Here is a 26,726-nt window from a genome sequence, read left to right as displayed (position 1 = left end):
TATATTAATGAGTACCACTAACAGCAACCTGGTTCTCTATAATTATTTTTCCTATCCTCAATATCCAATCAATTGATTTTATATTCTTCCATTTTATTCTGCTTCCACTTCTTTCCTGCCATTTACTGTCCCCAGTGTTTCATCATCTCACTCCAAAATGTTTACCAGATACTCAAAAGATTTCTCCCTATTCCTGTACATATGTTATTCAATCTATTCTTCTCAATGTACTTGGAAAGGTTTGCTAAGATGGAAAATAAAATGATACTATTTCCTTTCTTAAAATCCTTTAATAGCCCTATTCTTCAGTGGCTTAGATCATAAAGAATTTGCCTATAACCCGAGTCCAATCCTAGGGTCAGGAAGATCCCCTGGAGAAGGGAATGGCAACCCACTCCAGTATTCTTGCTTGGAGAACCGCACAGACAGAGGAGCCTGGCAGGCTACAGCCTATGGGGTCACAAAGAGCTGGACACACTGAGGGACTAACACTTTCACTTCACTTTTACACATAGGGGAAACAACTCAAAAACATTAACATGACACTCAAGGTCCTTAAAAATCTGATCCTTTTCTACTTCTGTAGCTTCTTATCTTTCCAATCCCCTCCAGCCAAGAAAGACTCCCACCATTCTAAACAAGTATCACTTTTCTAAATTCACCACGCTCTCTCACTTCCTCTACAGACAAAATTCACCTTGTCTTAAAAACATTTCATCCCCTCTGAGGATGCTTGGGGCTGGTGCACTGGGATGATCCAGAGAGATGACATGGGGAGGGAGGGGGGTTCAGGATGGGGAACATGTGTGTACCTGTGGCGGATTAATGTTGATGTATGGCAAAACCAATATAATATTGTAAAGTAATTAACCTCCAATTAATATAAATAAATTTATATTAAAAAAAAACATTTCAGACTTTCTTTTCTCAGATGCTCTTTCTTTGTATTTGTAAATTCTGTTCAGTTCTCGAGGTCTATCTCAGGTATTGCTCCTTCCAAAAAGATTTCTCTATTACCTTACACCTCCATTGGGTTGCCTTATGTCTGTTTCTCTTCTACCATAGGACCAAGCAAAATTTACTATATTTTCTAACTGCATTAGAAATATCCATGCATGAGTCTGAATTTTATTTTTTGTTTTTTTTTTTTAATTTTTACTTTATTTTACTTTACAATACTGTATTGGTTTTGCCATACATTGACATGAATCTGCCACGGGTGTACATGAGTTCCCAATCATGAACCTCCCTCCCACCTCCCACCCCATGTCATCTTTCTGGATCTTCCCCGTGCACCAGCCCCAAGCATCCTGTATCCTGTATCGAACATAGACTGGTGATTCGTTTCTTACATGATAGTATACATGTTTCAATGCCATTCTCGCACATCATCCCACCCTCTCCCTCTCCCACAGTGTCCAAAAGTCCAAAAGTGTCTGAATTTTAATTGCAAAGCATTATCTGTCACTGCAAGTGCCATGGCTTAAACTGCCTTGAAGTATTTACCACTGATAACGGTAAGCATGTTGCTTCCTTCAATCTAATTCATGGATTATCTGCTGTCATTGTTTATTAATTGGGGATGCCCTGTCTTTATGTTGGCGGTCCAATGACTTTCCGCATTTCTCAGTCTCTGTGTTCTGTCATGTGTGGTGGTAAGATGGGTTTTGGTGAGTGTTATGGCTTCCTCACTGTATACAAAAAAAGCATCTTCTCACTCTGGAGGAAACCTGAATTTGAAATCTGCTCTTTTCTGTCTACATGAAGTATCCTCCATGACTACTTCTGTTTGGCCACCTCCTACTCTTTAGTCAGAGATGCTACTATTATTGACACACATAACTTTCATTAGAAGCCTTTTTGATATCTGTATGCCTTTTCCTATGAGATGCCTAAAATATTTTAAAGTACTACTGAATTTTTTAAAAAAATCAATGAAGTAATCAATTAACATAGGCACTTAATAATAACCCAATAAATGACCTTACTCTGATATGATTTAATGAAGTTTCAAAATAATTCTCCTCTGTTCTTCAATACCAATTAATAGTGTTTAAAAAAAAGGACTTTTATGCCTTTTAATAGATGTAGGAACATATGAGACCCTTAGTAGTAGCAGTATTAGTTGCTTAGTCTTTAGGCATCCTTCCAATGATGCTACCTGAGAGCATCATTTTTATATTACAAAGATAAAGTACAATCCATTTAGGGATTACTTTGGTTTAAATCAATTCTATCCATGTGATGAAATCATCTTATATTCTCCTTCTGGAATGAATTTATTAAAGATAAGAATATCAGAGTCACAATACATAGTTTGTCTAATATGTTTTTTGTTTAAAGGGATTTTTTTCCCCCTCAGTAACACTGTGGTCCAATATGATCCTATGGTAAATGCGTCAAACTGCAGACTTTTACTTGTGCTTGAGAACTACAACTTTTCAAATGCCAATTATGTCCATTCCCTTTGTTCTTGACAAAACTTCGTATATGCAGTGAGAGAATCTAAAAATGGTATTCTTTCATTGTCTAGAGTATTTGACCACCAAGAACCATTTTAAAAATCCAAAACAACAGTGATTTTTAAAATAGTATCTCAAAAACTTCACTTTCAAAACATTTTTTCCTCTAAGAAATCAATATTTGGAAGGACTCTAACATAATCAATTAATGAGCTAATAATTTTCCAAATTTTTCTATTATTTTCTGCTTATATTATACAGCCAACTGAGGACAAATTCCCTTCTGAAGAATGTAGGTCATCATAGATTTTTATAAAAGGGAACCAAAATCTTCTCTTTTATGCTCATAAAACAGAATACATACAGTTTTTTTGTAATCTATTGTAAAGCCAATGAAAGTGGATGGAAATAAAAGAAGGCGGTATCTTGAAGTACTAAGAGTGTGGCTTTGGAGCCATGAAAAATAGATTTGAGTTAGGACTTTGTTACTTATTATTTGTAAACCTTTGACAAGTTACTTAAGTTCCCTGAATTTCCTCTATGGAATTAAGATCACAGTACATGAACAATCCTTAAAATGTTTTCTGTCTTTAAGGGTTTTTTAAATGATGTATATAAAGCACAAAGTACAATGCCTAGTAGGTACCAAATGCTCATTAACCAATAGATGGCCATCTTTAAGGAGAGAATTCAGGCATCAACTGTGTAGGAACATTAGTGTTACCTTACCCTTCCCACTACTGCAACATTCTTTTCTACATTATCACAGTTGCGTTAGTAAAACAGCCAAGGGCATAAGCCATCTCTAAAATGAAATTTTTGTCCCAAGTAAGCCTGGAGCACACAAAATGGAGCACACAAAATTTATAATTCCAAAGGCATTCTTTGTTCCCCTCCCCCAAGGAATTTAGGCAAGAGGAAGAAATTAACCCTGATTTATAGTATATTTGCTCAAAGAATGATATTCTCATATCTCAATTTTGGGGTCAGACATTAAGTGGAGTAGGTTATATAAATCTGAATTAAAAAGCAAAGTTTGTAAAGCCTCCAGTGATTTCCTGAGAAACCAGACTGCATAACTTCATTAAGAATGGAAATGAAGTTCCTTGATCCTGGTGCTTCAGAAAATGTACTTTAAGTGCACAAAAAGGAAAAACAAGTGAGCAATAAGCATGCAGAGAAGAAAAAAGGAGAAGAGAGAAGAGGAGGAAGAAGAAGAGTGTGTCTTAGTTACCCAGTCATGTCCAACTCTTTGTGACCCCATGGGCTGCGTCTGTCCAAGGGATTCTCCAGACAAGAATACGGGAGTGGGTTGCCATTCCCTTCTCCAAAGAGAAAGAGTGATATAAATAAGGTCTGCCAATCTCAATGGTAGCATTTGTTCTACTCAGAAGAATTCTATAATTTCTGTTAAAAAAAAAAAAATCAAAGAAGCTTAGAGTCATCACACATAGGAAAATAGCTGAGTTTGGAATTGCCCTTTTCTTTAAGCTTTATCACACTTCTCATATAGATGAGTGTCATGACCAGATGCCACTAGTGGAAAGGCATTTTACAGACACCCTAAATTCTATTTAAAATAATATAGGGATGAAACAATTCCAGATTCACTGACATTGAAGTATTTCAGGGGTTACAAATCTACTTTACAGGGGGAAAATGATCTAGCAAAAAACTAACCTTCAGTCTATAATATGTTAATTACCTGTGAAAAATTCACAATAACTAGGCATAAACTAGTTGTATCCCTCCCTTTAGCTGGCCATGTAAAGTGAATAAAGTTGACAGCCATCTCATTAGTAAGATGTGCAGTCACTTAAAATGTCCCTTATCTCCATGTAACTTATGATATGCCCCATCATTGCATCTAAAGTAACAGCATTTGATGAGTTGATCATTTTACCCAATATATATTATATGTCCTCATGCATGCACGCTAAGTCACTTCAGTCGTGTCTGACTCTTTGCGACCCTATGGATTATACCCCACCTTGCTCCTCTGTCTAAGGGATTTTCCAGGCAAGAATACTGGAGTGGGTTGCCATGCCCTCCTCTACTGGATCCCCCCAACCCAGGGATCAAACCCATGTCTCCTGTGGCTCCTTCACTGCAGGCGAAGTTTTTACCACTGAGCCACCAGGAAAGCCTCAAAGTCTACCTGTTACAACTTTATATATTATTTCCTAAGACTACGACAGATGATTAATACCTTGCTGAAGTTTATCAATATATTCATGTAAGTATTTACTTTTATACATATACCAGGAACATTTTATATGAGTAGGAATGGAATAACAAGAAAGAGTCATGGGTCCTGCCATCAGATAGCAGTGGGTCCATCCCAAGAATCTCAAGCGATATTACTGCAAGAATGACTATTGTCAGGATAGGCTCCTGAGAATATGATGAGAGATAAAAGAAAAATATAACAACAATGAAGAATCAAGAATGGTTTTAGGACTTTCTAAACACATTTCTGCATGATTTTAATGTGTCTAAATATCTGTCATATCGAAGACATACCCTTAATGTAGAAAGTACTCAAGTATATAATTCACAGGTTAATTTCTTGCCAACACTATGAATGCCTGTTTTCATTGGGTCTCTGACTTTACTGTAAATTTAAATGCTATTTCCATATTGAGTCCTAAGTATACAATTAGGCATATTAAAAGTACAAATATTCAATAGACCTCTATATGTACATACCGCTGAGAATGTATGTTAACATTTCACCATATCTGCTACCTCTCTTTCATGAAGTATAGTGCAGCTAAAGACTCACTTTTCCATCCCTTTTGCCTTCTTCTCTTCCTCCCCAAGAATAACCAATATTCTGATGTTATTTCATTTATTTAAACATTTAACAACTATTTGATGAATGCCTACCATGTGCTAGACATTATTTCAGGTATTTGGAACACATCAGCAAACTAAAGAAATAAAGATTGTTGACCTTTCACAGCTCATTTAGATGGGTGAGACAGATTTTAATCAACAATCACAATTAATAAGTATATTTTATATTCAGTGAGTGAGTGACTAATGCTCTAGAAAAATGAAATAATGGAGCAAAGTAAGGAAGATTCAGAGCTGGGAGGGGGGCAATTAGAAATTGAAAGGTGACATTAGAGTAAAAACTCAAAGAGGTGAAATGGTACAACCACAATAAAAAAATAGTCTGGTACTCCCTCAAAAAATTAAACATAAAATTACCTTTTTACCCAGCAATTCAAATTCTACATATATACACAAGAGAAATGAAAATGTATGTCCATGCAAAAATTTGTATCACATTATTTGGAATAGATAAAGGGCAGAAACCATGCAAATGTCTATCAGCTGATGTAGGAATAAACAAAAGTGGTATATCCATACAACAGAATATAATTCAGCCATACGAATGAAGTGATGTACTGATTATACTACAGCATGGATAAACTTTGAAGACTTTATGCTAAGGAAAAGAAACCAGTTACAAAATATCACATATCATGACTTCACTTACATGAAACTGCCAAAAGAGGAAAATATATAGAGATAGAAGGTAGATTAATAATTGCTTTAGGCTGGAAGTATGGGACAAGGAATTGGGGTTAATAGCTAGAAGTTTAGGGATATCTTTCAGACATGATGAAATTGTTCTAAAATTGACTGTGATGACAGCTGTACTACTCCATCACTATATTAAAAACCATTAAATTATATGTTTTAAATGTGTGAACTGTGTTGTATGTGAGATATAGCTCAGTAAAGCTATTATGAAAAAAAGTAACACATACAAGTTATCCCTTTATTTTTAAACATTTATATGTTCTCTGCTTTTTACTAATGATATCTAGCTTAATTGGTTTAATTATTACTTCTTGTCCTCAATTACATTTAGATGTTCACCTCATCATATTTATCTTTTTATTCTACAGACTACACATAGTATTTTTATTCATTTATTTGTCTGATTTCTTGTTCTGAATTATAGCTTCTTTTTTCTGCATCTTAATAGATGCAGGAAAAGCTTTTTGATAAAATTGAACATCCATTTATGATAAAAGCTCTCCAGAAAGTGGGTATAGAGGGAACATACCTCACAACATATAAAGGTCGTATATGAAAAACCCACAGCTAACATCATACTCAATGGTGAAAAATGGAAAGTGTTTCCTCTAAAATCAGGAACAAAGTAAGAATGCCCATTCTATCCTCTTTAATTCAACATAATATTGGAAGTCCTAGCCACAATAATTAGATAAGAAAAAGAAATAAAAGAATCCAAATTGGAAAATAAGTAAAATGGTCACTGTTTTTATATAGCAAAGAGAAAATCCTAAGGATGCTACCAGATAACTCTGAGAGCTCATCAACTAATTCAGTACAGTTGCTGGGTATAAAATTAATATACAGAAATCTGTTTCATTTCTATATACTAACAATGAAATATCAGAAAGAGAAATTAAGGAAACAATCTGGTTTATCATCACATCAAAAACAATAAAATACCTAGGAATAAACCTATGTAAGAAGGCAAAAAACCTGTATTCTGAAAACTATAAAATGCTGATTAAAAGAAACTAAAGATAACTCAAAAAGATGGAAAGATACACCATGTTCTTGGACTGGAAGAATCAGTATTGTTAAAATGACTGTAATACCCAAGGCAATCTATAGGTTCAACACAATCACTATCAAATTACCAACAGCATTTTTCACAGAACTAAAATAATTTTAAAGTCTGTGTGGAAACACAAAAAACCTGAATAGCCAAAACAGTCTTAAGAAAGAAAAATGGAATTGGAAAAATCAAGTTCTCAGACTTCAGACTATACTACAAAGCAACACTGATTGAACAGTATGGCAATGGCACAAAAACAGACATGTAGATCAATAGAGAATGACAGAAAGGCCAAAAATAAACCCTGATGCTTATAGTCAATTAATCTATGACAAAGAATGCACAGTGGAGACAGGAATATACAATGGAGCAAAAACGGTCTCTTCAATAAGTGGTGCTCAGAAAACTGGACAGCTACATTTAAGAGAATAAAATTAGAGTATTCTCTAATATCATATACACACACACAAACACACATATACACATATGCAAAATGTAAGGTTGGATACTATAAAACTCCTAGAGGAAAACACAGGCAGAACATTATTTGACATAAATCACAACAATGTTTTTTTGGATCCACATCCTAGGGTAATGTACATAAAAAAAGAAAAAAAAACTAAACAAATGGGACCTAATTAAACTTAAAACCTTTGGCACAGTGAAGGAAACCATAAACAAAATGAAGAGACAACCAATGAATTGGGAGAAAATATTTGCAAATGATGCGACCCACAACAGATTAATTTCCAAAACATAGAAACAGGTCATATAGCTTAATATAAAAACAAACAACCCAACCAAAAAAATGGGCCAAAGACCTAAGCAGACATTTCTCCAAAGAAGATGTACAGAAAGCCAACCGGCACATGAAAAGATGTTCAATATTGCTAATTATTAGAAAAAAGCATATCAAAATTACAATGAGCTACCACCTCACACCAGTCAGAATACTGGTGTGAGCCATCATTAAAATATCTACAAATAATAAATGCTGGAGAGGATGTGGAGAATAAGAAACCTTCCTACACTGTTGCTTTGATTATAAACTTGCCTAGCTACTGTGGAAAACAGTATGGAGTTTCCTTAAAAATTGATCCCACAATCCTATTCCTGGTCATATATCCATGCTTGTGTGCATGATAAGTCACTTTGGTCATGTCCAACTCTTCGCAATCCCATGAACTGTAGACCACCAAACTCCTCTATCAATGGGGATTTCCCAGGCAAGAACACTGGAGTGGGTTGCTGTGCCCTCCTCCAGATCTTCCCAACCCAGGGATCGAACCCAGGTCTCTTATGTCTCCTGCATTGGCAAGCAGGTTCTTTACCTCTGGCACTCCCTGAGAAGCCCATATATATCATAAAAAACTCTAATTTGAAAAAATACATTCACCCCAATGTTCACAATAGCACTAGTTATAATAGCCAAGACATGGAAGCAACCTAAATGTCCACCAACAGATGAGTGGATAAATAAGATGTGGAAGATATTAATTTGTATATGTACATATATACTCATACACACATAGACACACACAGGAGGGAATATTACTAAGCCATAAAACAAGAATGAAATAATGCCATTTGCAGCAACACGGATGGACTTATAGATTATCATACTACATGAAGGAAATCAGAGAAAGACAAACATCATATAGTATCACTATATGTGGAATCTAAAACAATGATCAAATGAACTTATTTACAAAGCAAATATAGACTCATAGACCTAGAAAACAAACTTATGGTTACCAAAGGAGATAGTTGGAGCAGAAGAGGGTGAAGATAAATTAGGAGTTTGGGATTAACATGTACACACTACTATCTATAAAATAAAGAGGGACTTACTGTATAACACAGTGAACTATAATATATTCAATAAGCTATAATGGAAAAGAACCTGGAAAATACACACACACACACACACACACACACACACACACATATATGTATGCATAATTCATTCTCCTTGCTGTACAATTGAAACCTACACATTATAAATTAACTACACTTTAATTTTAAAAATGACTTAAAATGAATTACAACTTCTTAATTGAAACATTTATATATTTTATAAAGGAAAATCTACAAGTATTCTTTATTCATATACCATCAATGGCCCATTCCCCCATTCCTTTTTTTATAATCTTTTCTGTGCATATGTTAAACATTTCATTCTGTTTGCTTTGCCTATACACTATTTTTCTTTCTTTTTAATTTTTGGATTTCTTTTTTCACTTTCAGGTAATTTGTTTGGTATCATTCTTATTCATTAACTTTCTTTTCAGATATGCCTAATCTACATAACACTTACCCTTGTGGCTTAGATGGTAAAATATCTACGTGCAACGAGGGAGAATTAGGTTCAGTCCCTGGGTCAAAAAGATCCCCTGGAGAAGGGAATGGCAACCCACTCCAGCATTCTTGCCTGGAGAATTCCATGGACAAAGAAATCTATTGCAGAGTTGGACACAACTGGGCAACTAATCTTCCACCTTCACTTTCAATCTACTTAATTTGTTTAGTTTTTAATATCAATAGTTTTTCCTTCATTTCTCAAAATTATATTTGCTACTTTTACATGTCATTTTAAGTTCTTTTATGTTGTTAATCACTTAAGCATAACTATTTTATATTCTTTTTCAGAGTATTATTCTATATCTAATTTTGTGGAACTCCAATCTTCTATTTTGTTTTGAATTCCAAGTCTCATTGATGTTGCACTGCTGATCATACATTTTAAAGTTTCTAACTGAGAGTTGATCTTCGTCAGAGGCTATTTATTATGTGTGAGAGTCCCAATGGTCTACATTGTGAAATCATCTTTCCAGGATGGTTTTCCTTTCATCTCTACCATATGTGCAGCAATTTTCATCAGTTAGGTCTACTTTTATGGTCATTTCTGAGTGTGAAGTGTTTTAAAATCTTTTAATAGCATAAATTCAAATTTTAAACTTCTGTAAATACAGATTCAAGTCTTCAGCGTTTCAGGTGACTCTTCTCCCACCCTAGTCAAGAATCCAGGCCTAGATATAGTTTCTTGTCAGTTCTTTGTGATGTGGTAGCTTATGATCAATCTATCTTTTGATGAGGTGATAGCCTATTCAGGCATCTTAGTCTTAATTCTTTACCTCATTCAGACCCAAGATCCCATTTCCTATAAAAATATTGGGAGTGAGATGAGCAAACTCTTGATAACCAGATAACTACTCGTACCTCCAACCTAGAAGAGACACTGCCTGCTCAGGCTGCCAGTGCTTTTAGTTAAAAAGTAGGGGGGAAATCATTTAAAGCAGTCTCTTCCCACAGAAACAGTTTTCATGATCCAAATAATAGATTTTTCTCATTTCATTGGGCAGATGCTGATTGCATTAACAAGAATATGTGGCTATTTGCAAATCTGGTCAAGATGACCAGAAGGCATCAATCAATACAATCTGAATCACTTTCTCTCCATATTTCAAAGTACGTCAGAAAAATTTCCAATAGTCTCTCACTTCTTCTGAAAAAATGAACCATACTTTTTAAAGGGAGGGATCTAACTAAAATATTACAATGATGCTAATCATCTTACTAACACTTGATGATAGTTTCCTAATTATTTTCAAAACAAACACTCAAAATGATATTTCTGCTGAGAAACCAAGTTGTGCTAACCCTGACCATTTCATTGACATATTTTTTCAACCTGGAATGTAAGAATATAACTTATTCTCTCTGTAGTCGACATACACACAAACACACACACACAAATTACAATACATGGTTTCACTTATGTGGACCATTTTTAAAGTATTTATTGAATTTGTTACAATATTGCTTCTGTTTTATGTATGGTTTTTTGATGGCTAGGCAAGTGGGATCTTAGGTCCCCCACCAGCAAACACACCCACACCTGCTACATTGGGAGGCGAAGTCTTAATCACTGGCCCACCAGGGAAGTCCCTTCACTTTCAACTTTCTATCATTACAATCTCCTAAATTCCTTTGTGCATAGGACACAATTCCACATGTGACGTGGCTATTAATAGAAAAGATGGAGAATAATCAAATGGAGGGGAAAAGATTCATAGACAAATCTTGACAAAATTCATAATCTGTGAGCTACTAAGAACAACAACAAAAGTGTATAGAACTCTATGTTTATGCAAGCTATTTATTCTCTTTTACTTAGTCCTGATTAATATTTTAAAGAAGGCAAAGTGGAAGAGAAGGAAGAAGTTGGGGGAGGGGAGGAGAAGACAACATTTGTTGACTGTGTTCATACCAGGCCCTTAGTTATTTCTGTTTTACCTGTACTGTTTTATATAATAATCACAATTCAATAAGGTTAAATTATTATCATCTGCAATTTAGTGATAAAGAATTAGGGATGCTATGGTAGAATACAAAGGTAAAAAGACCAAACTGAATTGAGACAATTTCTCTTCCAGTTCTACCACTAGTTACTTTGTGACTAGTTACTAGTTACTTTGTGGCAAATTACTTAACCTCTTTATGTCTTGATCACCTTATTTATTAAATAGGAATAATGGTAGTCATGATTACAGATTAAATAATTTATTATATGTAAAGGACTTAAAACAGCAAATTGTTTATATTTAGTTATCAATATGAGGTAGCTCTGAAGGCATGGAAATATTTCAAAAAACAATAACAGCTAATAACTGGCTAAATTTGTGCTTGAACACTGGTATTGTGCTTAGTCACTCAGTCATATCCAACTCTTTGCCACCCCATGGACTGTAGCCTACCAGGCTTCTCTGTACATGGGATTCTCCAGGCAAGAATACTGGAGTGGGTAGCCATTCCCTCCTCCAGGGGATCATCCTGATCCAAGGATTGAACCCTGGTCTCCAGCATTGCAGGTGGATTCTTTATTGTCTGAGTGAGCAGGGAAGCCCAAACACTGCTATATGTACTTTCAAAAGGAGAGCCTTTCACAGTAGTCAATTTAAACACAGGTATCAACAATTCTATAGTTTTAATTAACACTCATTGCTTTCTCATGTCAGAAAGGAACTTTAAAAGAACATTGTTCCCCCAAAGTACTAAGAAGATAGAAGGAACCAAATAAGCTTGAGTGTCCTGTTATTTGAGTGTCCTGGCCCAAATAAATTATGTTCCAGAGTGGTAAATTTGGAAATGAAGCAATTCCAAGCCAGGATTAGAGCTCTATGAGAAGAAAAAGGTTGGAATCAGGGAAATCTTTCCCTAATTTTTAAACAGCGAGCACTAAAATCTACATTATCAGTTAATTTAACATTGACCCTGGGCAAAAATCTGAATTGCTTCATCAAAAAATATGTATGTTTCAACATGGATTCTATATAAAACACAAATACAAAGAAGGGCAAATCCTTTAACAAATCTATGCTTCATTTCTCAGAACTTAAAATAATGGAGGAGGTATAGCAGAAGGGTCCAGTGAATGCCAGCTCTTAGATTCCAAGAAGCAATGCCTCAAAGCTTACAAAGTTGCTAAATGCTCTGTCAAGAACAGAAAAAAGAAATACTGGTTATATCGATATCAACAAATATGTTAAACAACATGTAGTCTGATCCTTTGAATTTTAAAAATGATTACAGAGATAAAACTTTCAAATTAAATAAAAATTGGCATGGAATTAACCGTAAATGGAATGATCAAATTTTATCTAACGTTTAAATTCAAATGCTGTCCATTCAAAGGAGACTAAAAGGAAAATACCATTTTTAGTCTTTGCAAATGTTATTTGAACATTTGTGCTTTAATTTGTGACACTCTGATTGTATTACATGGATCATTATATTATAGTAAATGCAGCATAGCACATGTACTTATTAACTCAATATTATCTGTTAGAAGATGACAGCCTATACATTTTGAAACTATGAAATTAAGCTTCAGTGAAGACAAATTAGACTAATTGATTACATTATCATGTGTCACTTAGATTGGCAAGAATAAGATTGCAATGAAAGGAAAGATGGAATCCAGGTACAAATTTGCAGTTCAAACAAAAATCTGATACCTGCTGAGCAACATTCAGATTTCAAACGTGACTTAGCATCACTTTATTCCCCTAATTGAATAGTATTACCATAAACTTTTAGTTAGCAGGCAGGGTGAGTTGAGAAAATAAATTGCTGCTAGCAGCTTGGTTGTTTTAACATCTAAAATATGTTAGCCCAGGGAATATAATCATTTCTGCCCTTCATAAATCTAGTAAACTGCCAAATGCTACCTCATTTTTTTCATCTTTTCTTTAGTAACTTTCCAAGACTTTTTTTATTTTCACCCACCAAGCACATGTCTAGGAGGTTACAACCAACTGATCAAGGTGGTTTCTCACTAGACTAATCAGTCCATGCTTGTGAACCCTTCACTCCCTCATATATCACTAAGGCCACTGTCAGATCGATACTAGAGAAAGTCATTTATCCCGCCTTTGATTTTATAACATCATATGGAATGTGTAATCTGTTATCCAAACTACAGTAACTTGAGTCTTTATGGAGAAATCTACAAAGAATTTTCTTTACTGGATATTAAACTCTTTGGAACTGGGACTTTTTAACCTTAAATATCCTTAACAAATTCTATCACAACATACTGTGGATTTTTAAAGAATATTTAATAAGCAAACCTGGCAGGATACATCTGCCCTGGTGCCAAAAAATTAAAATCATGGAATTAAGACTAAACCTATGGAACAGTCAGAAGACAAAAATAGTAACTTAGAGACTCGATTTATGACATAAAGAATACATTTTGAGTTCAATTTAAAAAACCCTCATAATGACATATTGACCCTTGATGATCAGCAATACATGAATGAGAAAAACAGGAAGATATAAGCAACAGAGAAAGCACACTGTGTTTCTCCCTATTGGTACATTAAGTTTTTGCTGGGGAACAGTGAAAAGCATCATTTGATAAGGGGAAGTGAGTTCACTTTATGGAGGATCCTGACATTCACAATTATTAAATAATAAGAAAGGTATAAAATAACTGGCTAGTTCTTCACGACAGAGCCACCACCAATTTCCCACTAAATTATACTGAGAGACAGTAAAATCAAAAGCAAAATAAAGGCAAAATAAGACTACTGCTATCCAACCCTGGTCAAGATCTAGGAAATTTTCTATAAATTATAAAAATGAAAAATTTTCCTGAAAAGGGTAGTCAATAGTATACTAATCCTGTAAAAAGTAGGCAAGCATATTGTTTGTCTTTCTTTACCTACTTCTTCAATGGCTTAAAAAAAAAAAAAACAAGATGTGTATACAGAAAAGTTAGCACATCCTATGTGTCAGAGTATCTTACTTTTTACATTCAGTTGAAGATTTCAAATATAAGAAAGGTGTGGGCTCAGTTGCTTCAGTCAAGTCTGACTCCGTGACGCTATGGACTGTTGCCCACCAGGCTCCTCTGTCCATGGGATTCTACAGACAAAAACACACGAGTGGGTTGCCATCTCCTTCTCCAGGTTATCTTCCCTACCCAGGGATCGAACCCACATCTTTTATGTTTCCTGCGTTCACAGTGGGTTCTTTACCACTAGCGCCACCTAGGAAGCCCATAAGAAAGGTACTGAAAGGTATTTTCTGGAGCATGACACCCTGGGAAGTGTGGAATCCACAAATAAAGGAGTATGTAAGGAAATACAGAAAGAGAAGCACTGAGAACTGCTACACAATTAGGATTCTAGTCTTTTCTTTCCACGTGCACCATCTCTTTCAGAGTTTCAAAGAACCAAACTGTGAAGCATGAAAAAAGCATGTGGGCTAGTACTGCAAAAGAAGTTTCCATCCAGTTGTATCTGTTGGAAAGAGTTTCACCCATCACCTGAATGGAAAAGGTGGACCAATACAAATCTCTATACTTGGATGCTGACTCAAATTTGATCTAGATAGATCTAACAATATGAGGCAAAAAAACATGACCTTTTGAAACAACATCAGGAAGTCATGAAAATAGAAGATGCTGAGAATGAAATACCATAGAATAAGATAAAAAGAGAGCTAGAATAGGAAAAATAATAAGGAAATGAAAAGTTAAATAACTGAATTCATATACACAGAATTAGTAAAAGCAAAATATAAAAAACTGAATAAAACCCAACCTCAAAAAATAAACAAGAAAAAAAAACCAGGATGCCTAGATAAAAATAAACATCAGAACTGCTCAGATTGTTTTGTAATATTATATGAAAAAATAAAGCTACATAGCTCTATTTCAAGATAAAGTTTTGGAAGACATAAAAGTGAAACAGTCAATTTGACTTAAATAAAAGAGAAGGCAAGAACAAGACAAGACTGACACAATCAGGGTTACAAGTAAAAAGACTACAGACCCATTTTCTGGTGGCTCAGACAGTAAATAATCCACTTGCAATGTGGAAGACCTGGATTTGACCCCTGGGTTGGGAAGATCCCCTGGAGAAGGACATGGTAACCCACTCCAGTATTCTGACCTGGAGAATCCCATGGACAGAGGACCCTGGCAGGCTACAGTCCATGGGGTCTCAGAAAGTCGGACACGATTGAGTGACTTTCACTTCACCATTTCTGAAGACAGACTTGAGATGGGCCCACAGGGTAATCAAAATTTAGTATTTGAAAACAGAAGTATTTGAACTGAAGAGAATGTAAATGAGTAGTAAAAATAAATATCTGAGTTGATGCTGGATATGAAACTCCAAATTCAAATATAAAATTAAGATTAGAAGAGAACATCTGTAATTTTAAAAATCAGTTACAATAATACTATGATACAACTAATACAACTAATGCTATATTTATAAAAATGAGATGTAGACAAAACAAAGTTCTAGTAAATCCTGTATTTTCTGCAGAGAAGAAAGAGAACATTAAACTTGTGACTTTAATGATTAGGAAATATTTTGAAAGCTAAGGAAACCACTTACATAATTACAACTATAAGATATACTTTCTAAAACACTAAGAATATTTAAAATATTTTAAAATATACATCAAAATATATACTTATTACTTTAATCTGGAGACCGGAATGGCTACCCATTCTAGTATTCTTGCCTGGAGAATTTCACAGACAGAGGAGCCTGGCAGACTACAGTCCATGTATTCCCAAAGAGTCAGACATAACTGAGCAACTAACAATTTCATGTCAAATACAAATGGTTTAAACTCTCTTAAAAGAACAAGGTTTTGATTAGGTCAAAAATAAATAATCTTAAGAGGCACAGCTAAAATAAAAAAGTTTAAAAATAAAAGAATGAATACGTATGTTTTAGGCAAACACATAAAGTAAAGCAGGGGTTAAAATACATCAAATAAATAAGAAGAATCGAAGGCAAAGTCCTTAAAATCTAAGACAAAAAGTAAACTGTAGAATTCTACAAGGATCAAGTCTATTTTTAAACATAAATCGATAAATTCATGGACTTTGATAAATTCGTGGACTTTGACAAATTTAAACATAATTGATAAATCCCTGGTCTGAATAAGGTTAAACAAAAGCCCATAACACTGACGTATGTACATTAAAAATAGCTTGAAATGCAGGGATATAATAATAGCTCTCAATATGTGAGAGAATTTAATTCTTTAATATGTAGCCAAAGAAAATATTTGAAAAGATAAATAGGGCACAGAGAATTTAACAATAAAGTATTAATGATGGTATCAAATTAAAGCATATATATCGAATTTTGTACCAAGATGGTAGAACAGGAAGCCCCAGACCCTCCTTACCCTAAGGAGAAAGGTACTCTACAGTAATACAAGGACAAATACCTTTGTGAGATATTCATAAACCAATCTAAACCAGTGGAACCAAAAAAAAAATGAACAAATATAATTAAACAGAAACAGAGTCATAGATACAGAGGACAAGCAAGTGTTTGCTGGAGGAGTTAGGGGAGCAAAGTAATAGGTAAGGGAAATCAAGAGGTACAGATTTCCAGCTGTAAAATACATGAGTCACAGGTATGAAACGTAAGTGTGGGAATATAGTCTGCAACTGTGTAATATCTTTGTATAGTGACATACAATAACAACACTATTGTGGTTATCAGTTTGAAATGTATAGAAACACCGAACCAGGTTGTGTGACAGGAACATAGTGTTCTAGATTAATTATACCTCAAAAACAAACAAACTCACAAAAAAAGAGATCAAACACTGCTATATGTTAGATATGGAAATTGTTAACAGTAAATTCTAAGAATTCTCATCACAAAACAAAAGCCTTTTTTCCTATTTCTTTAATTTTTTTTTGTATATATATATATATATATATATACTAAACTTATGGTTGACAATCACTTCATAATGAATGCAAAGCATTATGCTGTATACCTTAAACTTACACAGTGTGGTACACCAATTATATCTCAAAAACTGAAAGAAAAAGATAAAATGCAAAATACATACACACACACACACACACACGCACACACACACACACACACACACACATGACAGGATATCAACAACATGGCAGAACAGGAAGACCTAAGCCCTCTTTTCCCTAAGGAGCCATTTACTCTACAGCAATCCAGGAACAAATTCCCTTTGTGAAATCTCCATGAACTGGTTAAGAGGTTCCCACATGGAGTTGTATAGAAGAGCAAAACTAGCTGTATGGAAGCTGGTAATAAGATCCATGGGACTCACTCACCTAGTCCTCACCCTTGGGGCCCTGCGGCACAGTCAGGAGAAAACTCCCACTTCCTGGATTCTCCCTGGGGAGGAAAAGAAAAAATTGAAATATGCAGGTAACATGCAGACATTGCGGGGAGGCACCCAAGGGGCCAGTTTCTATCTTGCCTGAATCTAAAAGGTCAGGTTGGTTGCTGCTGAGAACAAAGGCAACAATTTGGACTAGCACACACTCACCGCCATCATCCCTCCCCCCACCCATAGTCCCCTCCTACCAGATCAGCACAAAGGAGCAGGGAGAAATCCCCAGCTGGTGGCTTCTCCCAGAGGAGGGAGAGTTGGAACATGCAACAATGTTCTAGCTTTTCCCAATGGCTGCCCCAGAGACTGGTTTTTGTTATGCCTATCTCAATGCCCTAATGGAACCCAGAGTACTCCAGATGCCTGAGGGCCACAGAGAACAAAAAGGAACTGGGAAGGTTGCTGCTGTTCCTGAGGACCAGGGGTACAACAGGCAGAATTAGCACAGCTTGGAAGAAAGTGGGGAAAGTGAAGAGTAGAGCTTGCATCCAATGTTCCTGACTTCAAAAAATAGCAGCAAAACTATTGCAAAAAAAAAAAAAAGAAAGAAAGAAAAATTATATATAGTCCCAACATAAAAACAGACCTAGGTGGCACAGTGGTCAAGAATCTGCCTGCCATTGCAGGAGACATAGGTTTGATCCCTGGGTGGGGAAGATCCCCTGCAGTAGGAAATGGCAACCCACTCTAGTATTCTTGCTGGGAAATCCTCCCAACAGAGGTAACACTGTAAATTCTGGTGGCAACAGTCCATGAGGTCGCAAGAGTCAGACATGACTTGTCACACATACCCAACATAGATCAATGGCACAGAATACAGAGCCCAGAAAGGTGAACAAAGCACATGAGCCGGAAGTCACGAAACACACCCTGCAGAGTCCCTGCCTTCCTCAGAGATTCCACACACCACTCACCTGAACCAGGCCCCCAGTCCCTGCTGAGAGCCTCTCTGACGATGTTAAAGGAGAAAATAGTTCCTGATGGAGGACACTGAGTGGAGGAACTAGCTTCTCCAGGCTGCTATCAGTAGGGCTGGGTCAGAAATTAAGTAACGCTCTGAAGCTGCCCTTAAAGGCAAATGTTTGAGAGACAGGCAGAGTTGGTGTCCTAGTCTGAAGTTTAGATACTTCTAAGAAGTTTAGCAGTACATGAACCGTGACCTTCCAGATGTTCAAGCTGGTTTTAGAAAAGGCAGAGGAACCAGAGATCAAATTGCCAACATCCTCTGGATCATCGAAAAAGAAAGAGAGTTCCAGAAAAACGTCTATTTCTGCTTTATTGATTATGCCAAAGCCTTTGACTGTGTGGATCACGATAAACTGTGGAAAATTCTGAAAGAGAAGGGAATACCAGACCACCTGACCTGCCTCTTGAGAAACTTATATGCAGGTCAGGAAGCAACAGTTAGAACTGGATGTGGAAAAATAGACTGGTTCCAAATAGGAAGAGGAGTACATCAAAGCTGTTTATTGTCACCCTGCTTATTTAACTTCTATGCAGAGTACATCATGAGAAACGCTGGGCTGGAAGAAACACAAGCTGGAATCAAGATTGCCGGGGGAAATATCAATAACCTCAGATATGCAGATGACACCACCCTTATGGCAGAAATTGAAGAGGAACTAAAATGCCTCTTGATGATAGTGAAAGAGGACAGTGAAAAATTTGGCTTAAAGCTCAACATTCAGAAAATGAAGATCATGGCATCTGGTCCCATCACTTCATGGGAAATAGATGGGGAAACAGTGGAAACAGTGTCAGACTTCATTTTTTGGGGCTCCAAAATCACTGCAGATGGTGACTGCAGCCATGAAATTAAAAGACACTTACTCCTTGGAAGGAAAGTTATGACCAACCAAGATAACATATTCAAAAGCAGAGACATTACTTTGCTGACTAAGGTCCATCCAGTCAAGGCTATGGTTTTCCCAGTGGTCATGTATGGATGTGAGAGTTGGACTGTGAAGAAAGCTGAGCACCGAAGAATTGATGCTTTTGAACTGTGGTGTTGAAGAAGACTCTTGAGAGTCCCTCGGACTGCAAGGAGATCCAACCAGTCCATTCTAAAGGAGATCAGCCCTGGGTGTTCTTTGGAAGGAATGATGCTAAAGCTGAAACTTCAGTACTTTGGCCACCTCATGCAAAGAGTTGACTCATTGGAAAAGACTTTGATGCTGGGAGGGATTGGGGGCAGGAGACGGGGACGACAGAGGATGAGATGGCTGAATGGCATCACCGACTCGATGGACATGAGTTTGGGTGAACTCCGGGAGTTGGTGATGGACAGGGAGGCCTGGCATGCTGCGATTCATGAGGTCGCAAAGTCGGACACAACTGAGTGGCTGAACTGAACTGAAGAAGTTTAGATACCTCTAAGTCCATGGGGATCGCAAAGAGTTGGACACAACTGAAGCGACTGAGCAGGCACTCAAGCTCCTGCTATAAACAGCTGGACTCAAGAACAGCAGAAAGGTTGGTCGAGTTGCTGCAGCTTTGACCGTGACAGGCTAGTGTTAGTAGCCCTACCTAAGTCCTTTGGGTCCCTTTGGAAAGGGCTAGAGCTGTGTATGTCATGCATACGCAATTCGCTCTTTCTGGTTTCCACTGTCCTGCGGCTGCTGGGTGCTTGAGCCGATGTGGTTTGTTCAGGGGCTGGCCTCTGTGGCCAGGAACTACTGCCCTGTGGCTCTGAGTAGGAAGGGGGTTGGGGCACAGAGTACAGCAGCCTGGGGATTGTATGCCAGGTGATGTGAGCTAAACTCTATACAGAAGTCCCTGCAGCAGTGGTGGAGGAGGTGGGTGGGTGGAGGGTGGTCCCTACACTGGTTCCCAGGTGTCTCTCATCGCAAGACTCCACTGCCCACCCTATTTTTAAGTGTGAAGTTTTAAACAGTAGTGAAAATGCTTCCCGATGGAGAAAGGAGAGTTTCTTTAAAAAATAGTGTTGGGTAAACTACATATCTGCGTGTGCAAAAAAACTGAAATACACTCAAAATGAACTGAAGACATAAATGCAAGACCTGAAACCATAAAACTCTGAGAAGGAAACATAATGGAAAAAACTTTATAAATTGAGCTTAGAAATGAATTTGTGAACATGATGCAAAAATCATGGGCAACAAAAGCAAAAATATACAAGTAGGACTACCTCAACTAAAAACTAAAAAACTTCTACACAGCAAAGAAATAAGAGTGAAAAGTCAATCTACAGAATGAAAGTAATTGCAAATCGTGTATTTTATAAGGAGTTAATTTCCAAAGAATACATATTCATAAAACATAAGCATAAATAAATAAATGGATTAAAAAATGAGCAAATGACTTGATTTGACATTTCACCAAAGAAGACAAACAATTATAAAAAAAGTATAAAAAAAAAGATGCTTAACATCGCTAATCATCAGGGAAATCAAAGTGAAGACATATCACCTCACAAATGTTAGAATGACTGTTAGCAAAAAAAAAAGAAAGAAATAGTAAGCATTGGTGATGATGTGGTGAAACTGAACTCCTGTGCACTGTTAGTAGGAACGAAAAATGATGCATCCACTATGGGAAATAGTGTAATATAGTTTCCTCAAAAATAGGTCTACTATATAAGCTTTTCATCCCATTTTTAGGTATTTATCCAAACACACTGAAAACAGAATCCTGAAATGATATTTGCACTCCTATGTTTATTATTATTATTCACAAGAGTCAAGAGGTGGAAATAACATAAATGTCCATCAAAAGATAAATAAAGAAAATGTAATCTATTCAGCCCTGAAAAAGAAGGAACTCTTGACATATGCTACCACATGAATGAACCTGGAAGAAATGCTAAGCAAAATAGGTCAGTCACAGAAAGACAAATACTGCATGATTTTACTTTTATGAGATATCTAAAGTAGTCACACTCACAGCATAAGAAAGTAGAATGGTTGTTGCCAGGGGCCCTAAGGAGGGGGAAATGAAAGTTGCTGGTCAATAGACATAGAATTTCAGACATGAAAGATGAAAAAGTTTTAGAGCTCTACTGTATAATAATTTGCATGAAGTTAACAATGCTGTACTGTACACATGAAAATTTGTTAAGAGAGTCAACTTCATGTTTTTTTTTACTACAATAAAATACACACATATGAATATATATGTATCACATTTATTTTTAGAAAATTTATAAACTAAAATAGTATTCAAATAAATTTTAATTGTTCACCTAAAATCAGAAATTTTACAGAATAATTTACCTGGTCATGCCATTATAAAACCAAAAGTTTAAAATAAAAGTCTAAAAACAAAACAAAAAAATTTTAAGTTATACTATTCTGGATAAATAGAGCTGTAAAAGGATAAAGAAAACACAACTTAAAACTAAGGCATATTTAATAATATAAAGAAAATCATATGTATTTCTTAGGTCATATATGGGAAACTCTTCACTATTTAGCAAATGCCTATCATTCAACTTTTCATATTACGGGAAGTTATAAGGACAATGAAGTCTAGTTAAGACAATAAGGACAGAAATTTGTTTTTCAAAAGTTGTAAAAACAATAATGTAAAGGTTCAATCTTAAATGTTGTAAAAAATATGTAAATCAAACATATCTAATAATAATAATACAAAATAGCATTTTAAATAGCCAAGATATAACAACAGATATGGGATTGTTCTTAATTTGCAAAGAATTACTATAAATCACACTTGTTCTCTGATCTTCAGAGCATGTTTAGTACATCACAGAAGAGTTTTTGGGCAGCTAGGCCCTGAGCTGAGTAAAACAAAAACAAAATATGAAAATCCTTTGGAAATTCCCAGAAATGTTCAGGAAGGACTAGGAAGAACCACAGTTGTGAATAAATTGAAATATGGAGCCAAGGTGATTTGAGAATTGGTTCTTTGGTGACTTTGTAAACATTGATTGATTTGGTTGATAACACTGAAATTAATTTGAGCATGGGGGCATGTCTCATTCAAGATGAAATTCTGAAATTTTATAATGTAAAGGATATTTCAGTATGATTCTCTCTATATTTTTCTATCAGTATATCTTTAAGTCATTAATTTTTTAATTTACATATAGGAAGTACCTGAAGTCAGGTTTGATCAACATTAATATTGGCAATTTCTGGCTCATGGAATTCTGTGTGAATTTTGCATATTTCTATTCATTGGTTTTTTGCATTGTGTGAAATTTTTATAATTATAATGCATCATTTTTATCGAAACAATAGTTCTTATGGTACAAATTATGATATTTAGAATACATGCATTTGTATTCTTTCCCTCTCGAGACTTCATTGTAATGAGAGTCTACAATGCTGAAAAGTAATACATTCATAACAAATAAGAAATCATGTCAGAGACATCAACAGGTCAAGATCTACAGTATAAGAGAGTTCAACAAATTACTGGAAAATGGATTGTAGTTGAAGTGGTTGACAAGACAGTTGAAGTACTTGCAGTCCAGAATAAATACATGGGGGAGGTTCAAAGTTGAGAATGGAGCACCATGGAGTCAGCAGATAAGAGGAGATGTGAGGGGAAAATATTAAAGAATGTGTTATAGTTCTGCAAGCAAAATTGGCGTGGTAGGCAGGACTCTGCCCGCTTCCCATCAAACACGCTTCAAAATGAAGGACTGTCAACCCAGTATTTTCTGAGTGAAATCAGAGGGCTTTATGAAAAAGGAAAGAAAGATGAAGGGGAGAGAATGAGAGAGGAAGGAAGGACAGAGGGAGGGAGAGAAGAAAGGAAGGGAGGGAAGGAAGAATCACCCTGGGATAGCTAAGACTTGAGGTTGAAACACCAGAATAAAGTTCTGATTCCAGCACTGGAGGCCAACTACCTATCCCCGCACCCTACTGGTAAGCCTTCCTATCCATAACCCTGTCTACAAACAAAACACTTTCAGCAAACTTTCCCATTTTGGAGAAAAGGCTATTGTTAAAATTGATCTCCATATACAGCAATAGAAAAAAACCCAGGCTAGCTACTGAGAATATTTAAACAAGTCCTTTATTCTTAAAAATGAACATCTATGAACCAGAAGAATATATGAGAAAAAGGAGTAGCACAGAAGAATAATATAAAATTAAAGATAAACATAACAATAAATCCCAGAGGAAATATAATTTATATAGTTTAAGGGGAAAATGTAATGTGTCCTAAAAGAGACAGCACTGATAAAATATAAGCACAGTGAGGAAAAAGACCTTTCGGAAATCAGTTTTTAAAAAATCAAAGACCTGGGAGATAAGCTTTTTGCTTTGTTTTGTTTTAATCTCTCATCTCAGAGCAAAGAAGACAAAACAAAAAATGAACTATGAAAAATACAGGTAAGAGATATAAAGGATCATTCAGGAAGTTCAATAACCCACTGATAGTCATTTCAACATGAAAACATGGATGAAAATGAAAGGGGGCCAAATAATATTGACAACAGTGACAACAGCAAATTCAAAGCTGTTAAAGAAAAATATTATTTAGAACGAATGTGTTCAGGGAGTAAAGTACTAGACCTCTCCTCAGATTTTCAAAATTAAAGATAAGACAATGAAAGTTTACAGAGAAAGGCGGGAAAAGCAGGTACCTATAAAGGTCTAAAGATCACTTAAACTAAATGCTTGAAGATATTGGAGCAATGGCTCCAAGGACTGAGGGAAATACATTTGAATTCTAGAATCTTATATTCAGTTGTTCAAAAAAAAAAAAGAGCAAAGTAAGATATTTTCAACATGTAAGGTTCAGAAATTTAAGCATCCACAATTCTTATTTGTGTTTATTTGAGTATATCCTCCAGGAAAATTAAGGATTAACCAATATATAGGAAGACATAGCTGCAATACTATAAGTATGTAGTCTTTCTAAGTAGAAAGCCTAGAGATTAAAAGACCCAAGGAAAGGAAAGAGGATTTCATACAATGGAAAGCATGATTGAACTGGATAAACTTGACTAAATGGTTTAATATTAAGTAATTAATATTACTAATATACAACTGACCTACCTGAATATAAGCTAGGTTCAGAATATGGCTAAACCTGTCCACCCCACAGACTGGTAGCTCTCAGACATTCCTTTCACTTGAAATGCATTATGATACTTTAGGATGTAATCAGTGTTGCTGCAGCATCCCAGGGACAGAGTTTGGAAGAAACCCTACATCTTCAAGAAACTCAGTATAGAACTGGTAGTATAGAAAAGTTGGAAAGATTCATAGAGATATTTGGTGTCTTGAAGGCTTTTATCTGTAGTTATCTGTGGTATGAATCCATAATAAAGCAAGTATCTTTCTTTAAAGGGTATCTTTCTTATAAAAGAAACCACCAGTAGAGGGAAGAGGGTGACTACACGCCTTTCTCAAGAGGTTTCAGCATCAGCAAGGAGACCAGAGGGGAGGACCATGAGTTAATTCTTCCTAAACACCCATTAAGTATCTTCTGGAAACAAACAAACCAAAAAATCACTAACATTTGGGGTAAGGTAGTATCAAGTTAGAGCAGGATTCCGGACCAATGAGTCATCAACTTTTAGATTATCAATATTAACATATCTTAAATCATTCCCACAAGCTCATGTAAATAGGCAACATTCATTTTACACTAGGGAATTTATTAAAGATTATATTGCAGAAGTAATTAAAAGGGAAAAACATATTTTTCCTTCTCAGATGATGGCAAAGAGAAAATTTGATAAAAATTAAACACCTTTTTCTAAAACTCTTAGAAAGGAAAGAAAGGATACTTAGGAACATACATCATAAATCTATACCTAACATAATATTTCGGAGAAGGCAATGGCACGCCACTCCAGTACTCTTGCCAGGGAAATCCCATGGACGGGGGAGCCCAGTAGGCTGCAGTCCGTGGGGTCATGAAGAGTTGGACACGACTGAATGACTTCACTTTCACTTTTCACTTTCCTGCATTGGAGAAGGAAATGGCAACCCACTCCAGTGTTCTTGCCTGGAGAATCCCAGGGATGGGGGAGCCTGGTGGGCTGCCATCTCTGGGGTCGCATGAGTCGGACACGCTGAAGCGACTTAGCAGCAGCAGCAGAAACATAATATTTAATGAAACACTAGAGTTATTGCCACTGACATCAAAAGCAAGATGTGAGCTATTTCCATTATTAGTTAGCATTTTCCTGGAAGTTCTATCCAAATTTAATAAAATGTTGAAAAGAGTAGGAATATCATCATTTTTTGAAGAATATATGATTATGTGCCAAGAAACTGCAAGAAAATAGACTGAAAATTCCTAGAATCATTGAGAGTTGAGTAAGTGAGAATATTTTAAAATTAACAGATATCTACATTTTTATATGAAACTTTGATAACCAGTTAGGAAATACAAAGGAAAAAGTTTTGAATTACAATAGCTATTTAAAATATTTAGAAATACCACACAGAAGAAATATATGACTTCCATGTAGAAGGTTATAAAACTTTATAGAAATATGTAAGACAATTTTACCTTTAAATTCAGAATATAATTATTCCATATTCTTAGTGGGAAGACCAAATATTTCAAAGAATTCAAATGGAATCTTTTTAAGGAACTTTATTTTTTATTTTTAATTGGTGGATAATTGATTTACAATGTTGTGTTGGTTTCTGCCATACAACAATGTGAATCAGCCATAAGCAAACAGATATCCCCTCCCTCCTGAACCTCCCTCCCACCCCTCCCCAGCTCATCCCCCAGGTTGTCACAGAGTACCAGGCTGAGCTCTCTGTGTTACATAGCCACTTGCCATTAGCTGTCTGTTTTATATGTGGTAAAGTATATATTTCAATGCTACTCTCTCAATTCGTTCCACCCTCTCCTTCTCCCACTGTGTCTGCAAGCAAGTCCATTCTCTATGCATGCACCTCAACCCAGCAACCCCACTACTGAATGTACACCCTGAGAAAACCAGAATCCAAAAAAAAAAAAAATCACATGTACCTCAATGT

This window comes from Capricornis sumatraensis, chromosome 16 (assembly GCF_032405125.1).
Source record: "Capricornis sumatraensis isolate serow.1 chromosome 16, serow.2, whole genome shotgun sequence".
Classification (NCBI taxonomy): Eukaryota; Metazoa; Chordata; class Mammalia; order Artiodactyla; family Bovidae; genus Capricornis; species Capricornis sumatraensis.
The sequence above is the reverse complement of the archived record's forward strand: the minus strand, read 5'-3'. Positions refer to the sequence as shown.